Source organism: Hylobates moloch, unplaced genomic scaffold (genome assembly GCF_009828535.3).
Source record: "Hylobates moloch isolate HMO894 unplaced genomic scaffold, HMol_V3 SCAFFOLD_18, whole genome shotgun sequence".
Classification (NCBI taxonomy): domain Eukaryota; kingdom Metazoa; phylum Chordata; class Mammalia; order Primates; family Hylobatidae; genus Hylobates; species Hylobates moloch.
The window spans coordinates 31,262,918-31,268,917 of record NW_026652293.1 but is presented as its reverse complement, the minus strand read 5'-3'; the positions used below and the strand labels follow the sequence as shown (position 1 = coordinate 31,268,917).

The 6,000-nt window shown below is 42.2% G+C and overlaps 1 long non-coding RNA gene across 1 annotated transcript in view; it reads right to left on the bottom strand.

Annotated features, from left to right (window-relative positions):
* Nucleotides 1-812: 812 nt before the first annotated feature.
* The window catches only part of LOC116457695 (uncharacterized), a 100,710-nt gene continuing 95,522 nt past the window's right edge, over nucleotides 813-6,000 (bottom strand). The window contains exon 3 of the long non-coding RNA XR_004245083.1: nucleotides 813-974. This is a non-coding gene — a long non-coding RNA (uncharacterized LOC116457695). The remainder of the gene's footprint in view (nucleotides 975-6,000) is intronic.

The window sequence follows — 6,000 nt, the reverse complement described above, 5'->3', positions numbered from 1 at the left end:
TAAACTTGGAAAACTTATATGATCTGGAACTTAACTCTACCTTACATACGAACGCAAAGAATTTTTTGCATGATTTTTATTAATGTATATCGAATTTTCCCATAATGTAATCAACATATAAATTAAGGTAGAATTGTACTTTATTCTATTTAAAACTTTACTAAGAGTTGCTTACCTTTTTAGAGTCAATACCACTTTTGGTATTTGAGTAGTCAGCATTTGTAGATGCAGTTTTCATGGTGATTCTATGTACAAGTGCCAGTATCTGATGATCTCATTGTGCCCGAATGTTTACTTATTGAAATGTATTTACTTCATTGTAAAACATATCTATTTCATGTCTCTTTATGACAAAATATTGATTTTCAAATATTGTGTGTTTAGGTGGATTACACAATATTAATTTTATTTCTGAATAATAAATGTGGTATTATGAAATATTTCTTATAAAAAGGTATCTTACAGTTGATATAACGTTAAAGACTTCTAATCTGGGGATTCCCTTTGTGATCTGTAATATGCAAGTCCTCTCAGCTTGCATTTCTGTTTAATGAGCATGAAAATTCCAGCAAGCCCAATGTCAGGGGCATTAACTTTGAGCAAGTTACTTAATGTCTCTATGCCTTAACTTCTTCATCTGCAAAAATAGCCTACTAATAGTAGTTAAGAGCTTTCAAGAAAATTAATTGAGATCAACCATAAAAAGCACTTAGCAAAATTTCTGGCATGTAAGAAGCACTAAACAAAGGTACCTGTTTTGATGATGATGATGACAATGACAATGATGATGGTGATGAGGATAAATTCAGTAGTACCATTCAGAGAGAGACCAAAGACTTTTTAATCCATCCCTCAGGCAAGTACATCATCTCTACACTTCTTCTTTTCTCAAGGTTAAATACTGGCCAGAGCAGATGACATGAGACGCCTACTTTTGGATGGAAACACCTTGCATGATCTCTGCTTCTTCATTCCTGTAATTGTTTTAAACAGTACTCATGGAAGAAAACTCAGGACCATTTTTGTTAGTGGCTAACAAATTGTTACAGGCTTTATCATAGTGTAAGCATTCTGCAAACTCAGAGACTTTGCATCTGGAGATATGCTACTACGACACAATATTCAGTGTCTTTCAAAATGGAACCTGGCATATCACCTTTTTGTTTGATATTTTTTCCACTCTTCATCTCACTTATCCTCCTTTTGTTTCATTCCAGTCTACATACAAACTTCATGAGAGAACAGTTTTCTCTTTGGAAGAATCTAACTTAGATATTTTGTGCTATCATATGGACAGAAGGGCTAAAACTCTTCTTTAGTGGCTAGTCAATAATCGCAAAGCCAGGATCACAATTTCCTCCCAGTTTCCCACTCAGTCCTGACTTTGCTCAACTGGAGTATTTGCAAATGAATAGACTCTGCTTTCCTCATTCAGAAAGTACACAGCTTTTGTCATTGGCAGAGCCCATTTACTGTCTATGCCATATATGATGTCAAGTTTTGTAAGCATAATATACCAGATAGGTCTCTGTTCAGGAACAGTCCACCATGTAATCCAGTTCTTCACCACAAGGACCTATAGTGTCATGGTAGGGGATGTTGAGAGTGGGGCATAGCCAGCTGTGGATTTCCAGCTGAAGAAGCATTGAGAAGGTATTTTAAGTATTCAATACTTTGGGGCAGGATGACACACAAACCATTACAGATAGAGGAGCATCAGGTACATGTTAAAGGCCCTCAGAAATAAAGAGTCCACAATCAATGCCAAATACCATCTTGTAACAGAATTTCTTCTTACTTAAGGGGAGTTGGTATTATTGAGAACTTGTTAACAGTCAGGAATATTTTACATTCATTGTCTTAACTAATGCTCACAAAAGCCCTCTGATTCAGGAACTCAGACAACCCCATTTTACAGATGAGAAAACTGAAGTTCACAGAAGTTACTTTTCCAAGTAAGTGGCAGAATCTAGACTCAACCCTAGTGTATTTTTCTCTAAAGGCCAAGAGATTAGCTACCATGCCTTATGCTACATTGCCTCACCTGAACACTCATGCTATAATTTACACACACTGCTTGTATTTGTTTCTGGCACAGTCTCCCCCAGAACCCCAGAATACCAGACCAGCACCATCTAATGGAAATATAATGTGAGCCATGAATATAGGCCACATTTGTAATTTTAAACTTTCTAGTAGTCACATTTTTAAATATAAAAAGAAATGAGTGAAATTAATTTAAATATTGCATTTAACCCAGTATATCTGAAGTATTATCATTTCAACATGAAATCAACATAAAAATTATCCATGAAATAACTTACACTTTCTTTTGGATTAAGCCTTTGCAAACTGGTGGGTGTTGTATGCTTACAGCCTGACTTAGTTCCAACTGTCCACATTTCAATTGCTTAATAGCCATGTGGCCAGTAGCTACCAAACCAAACACCACAAGTCTAAATTCGTAATCCCAACACTCTTCATAATCTTTGGAGCTATTCTTGAAAGTCTTTCAGAAGATAGGAACAGAACTGACAAGGTAAAGAGCCTATTTTTAGTCATTTGCTTTAGTCCAAGGAAAGAAAAGAAATAAACAATAGATTTCACAACTTCCATCTACAACCAGTAGTCAGCTTAGTTGCCGAAGGTCAGATGAGAAGCAGAGTGATGGAATCCACATCATTACATAACATGTGTCAGGTGTTCACATGCTTTCAGAGGGAAGCTGAACACAATGTGAAGATCAGAAAGCTATAGATCCCTGACCAGAGGGTGGCTCATGAATCCAGCTCACAAGGAACACCAGCAGAGCTACCATTAACTCCCTCCCAGTCCTTCCTCTCCTTACTGTCACTCTCACCCCTGCCCCAGTTTGAAAGGCAAGGTGCATGAGCCAGGTCTAACCAGTGTAGGACAGACCCCATCTTCCTCACATCCAGAGGGCAGAAAGAAACCTCAAGACCTCCTTTCACCCCCAGCCCCTTGGAGAATCCTCTACACCAGGAGTTCTCAAACTTTCATGCACAACAGAATCACCTGGAGGACTTGTTAAAATTCTGATTCTGTGCCTTAACCTCAAGAGGTCTGATGTGGGGCTGGGGAATGTGCATTTCTAGCAAGTTCCAAGGCTGTTGATGCTGTAGATCAGAGGATGATCACACATTGAGAACCCAAGGCTCATCCCTAAGTTATCAATATATCACTCAACAGCAAGAACAAATCTAAGAAAAGCACAGTGCCTTTTTCACTCTTGATAAAAATAAATGTGATTTTTAAATAGTTGATGTGTTTGGCTATTTCTCCCTGCCCTCCATTATTTCCTCTAGTCCAGGAAGGAAGGAAGTAATCATAATGGAGAGACAAAGACGAAAGGGAAAAAAGTATGGGGACAGGGAAGTTGGTGGGAAATAGGGAGATGGACAGAGATAGATCACCAGAGTTCAGGACGGTGGAGAATGAGGCAAGATCAGTGCTCAGGGAGGAAAAGGGCAGCACAGCCACCTCCAGGCACCTCAGCTGGGCCTGATGCACAGACTGGGGACAAGCTTGCCCCTCTTTCTTTTCAATGAAGCCACAAAAACATCTTACACAGAGATTGTTTTCCTCTTTGCTTTTAAGAGAGGAAATCGTGGTTGAATGCTATGTGACAATGGGCAGTTGCAAACCACAGGCTTGACACCCCCATTCCAGGCCCCATATAGTGCTTCACTCCCCCTTTGCCTACGTGTGGGCTTTTTTTATCTCTAACCTTTCAGGGTGCCTGGGTTTTAAAAGGAGAGGCAGTGAGACTTGCTGAGTTGCAAGCAGCTGGGAATTTGGAATGCATCTTTGGAGATACACACTGAGCCTGGCTCAGAACTTCCAAGAAAACTCAGTGGGAGGGGAGGAAAAACAACGCAATGACATGACGCCTTGCAGGGCCCGCCTCGGCCTTGCTGAATCTCCCAGAGATTGCATTCCAGCTGCACTGCGGTGACCCAATGTTCCAGTAAACAAGGAGGGGACGGGATGGAAGGACCTCAGATCAGGCTACCCCGAGCTGTTAAAATAGAACACAGGGGGCCCAGCAGGGTGGGGCATGGGGACTGTGAGGCCTTTGTGCACATCCTGGATCAGTGAGGCACACCCACGAGGCACACCCGACACACGTATACACATATTCACTTCTGGTGGGACTGGGACAAATACCAAAAACCCACGTTCTAGCCTCAGAATGGTCAGAAACTGGTGACCTCTTTAGGATCCTTCCTAGGAATCTCAGAACACAAAGGGTGAAGTAAGGAGACACTGACTTAGGCCAAGCCAGGCCACTGACTAATGGTGCCATGCTCTAAGCAATCCCTTTGCCTTCCAAAGAGACAAACTGAGCCACAGCAGAGAAGCACAGTCATTGAGTCCATTTCCCCATTTGATGCCATAGCATGGAATAGCTGACTGATGATCCTATGACTCCTCAGGCTTATCCCGCCCCTCCTCCCTTGCCCCCGCACCCTCCTGTTTTCTCCTGTCTCCACTTCCATTTCACCAGCCAGCAAATGAGCCTATGTGACAATCAGAGGGGTTTAGTAGAAATATGAGGAAGAGTGCCCTGGCTCAGACAGCCTAGCTATGGAAGTTCCTTCCCTGAGTGTCCATCTGCCTGGGTTAACTTGGGGCTTTGTAGCCCAAAGAGCATATACAGCTTGCCTCTCCCATTAAATGTGCAAGTGATATCCTATATTCCTCTATATTCTGTATGTCTAGGTGACCCAAGACTTATCATCCACACTGGGACGGCTCTAAGAATTAAAGGCAGTGCTCTTGAAAACAATTCTAGGACAAAGACATTAACCAGGACATAGGGCTGCCTGCATGACAAGGGGCCCATTTACCATCCCGGACGTCCCTCCCACATTTCTCAGCCTGCCCTGCTTCTCAGATGACATATTTTTACTATGTCTGACTTGTCCTTTCCCTTTACTGGTTTTAGCCTATGTTCCTTCATTTTCTTATATAACAATCACATTCAGGCAGTTACCACATCTCTATTTTGAAGTGAAAAAAGGTGAGTTTTGAAAATTCCCTATGTAACAAGCTGTAAGACCCCTTCATTAGGCTCTGAGTGGTGTGTTCCAGCAGCCTCCAGGAGCTGGTTTTCAATTCCAGAGACTGGCTACCTTCTGAACATTAGTGTCCAGTGGGTATTGTTGGTGTTACTCACCAAATAGTCACATTCCAGTTTCCGGAGAAGCAAAACTGTGAAAAATGGTGATCCTTGCTGGAGTACTCAAAGCAGGGAAAAGGCTTTTCTCATGCTATTTACTTAACACTAATTGTAACAGGACCTGCCTCCTCTCTGTCTCTCCAAAGTGCTTAAAGCGTCGTGCATGTTTTCCATGTTTACAGCCACCCTACAAGGTTCCAGTCATCCTCGTTTTACTGACTGACACTCTAAGTTGAAGCCAGAAAGCAGGGATAGCCAAGTTTTATCCAAACCCAGATCTACCTGGTCCCAAAGCCCATGCTTGTGCTCCATCAGGCTGGGCATCTGCTTTGCAAACCTGGCTTGATCTTGGAATAACCAGGCATGGACCCTTGTTTATTTTTCAGAGTCTCATTTTTTTTTTTCACCACTGATTGCTCCTTTCCATTACAGCTGGTGATATCATACTCCAGCAAGCCTTATTTAGTACACACCAAGACTTGAAGCAGCCCCAGAAAAGTACTGGGCATGATAGGGCTTGGGCTAAAAGTCTGGCATTTCTGTAAGTCACCTAGGCTAAAGTCTGGAGAGGCAAGACAAGTATGAGGTGGTGGGGGAATGGGGGGTGGTGCACAAAAGGTTTATTTACTTAGGGGATAAGTGGTCTTCATGAGCAAGACTGGATGCCAAGCCAAGCTCTCCCAGGCAAAGCTCCTTCCAGGGCAGAACTCCATGTGTGGAAGTAAGTAGCACATTTGCCTATGGTTGCGAGTAAAGTCTAATGAGAGAGACTAGAGCAGGGCTTTAATTACCTGTTC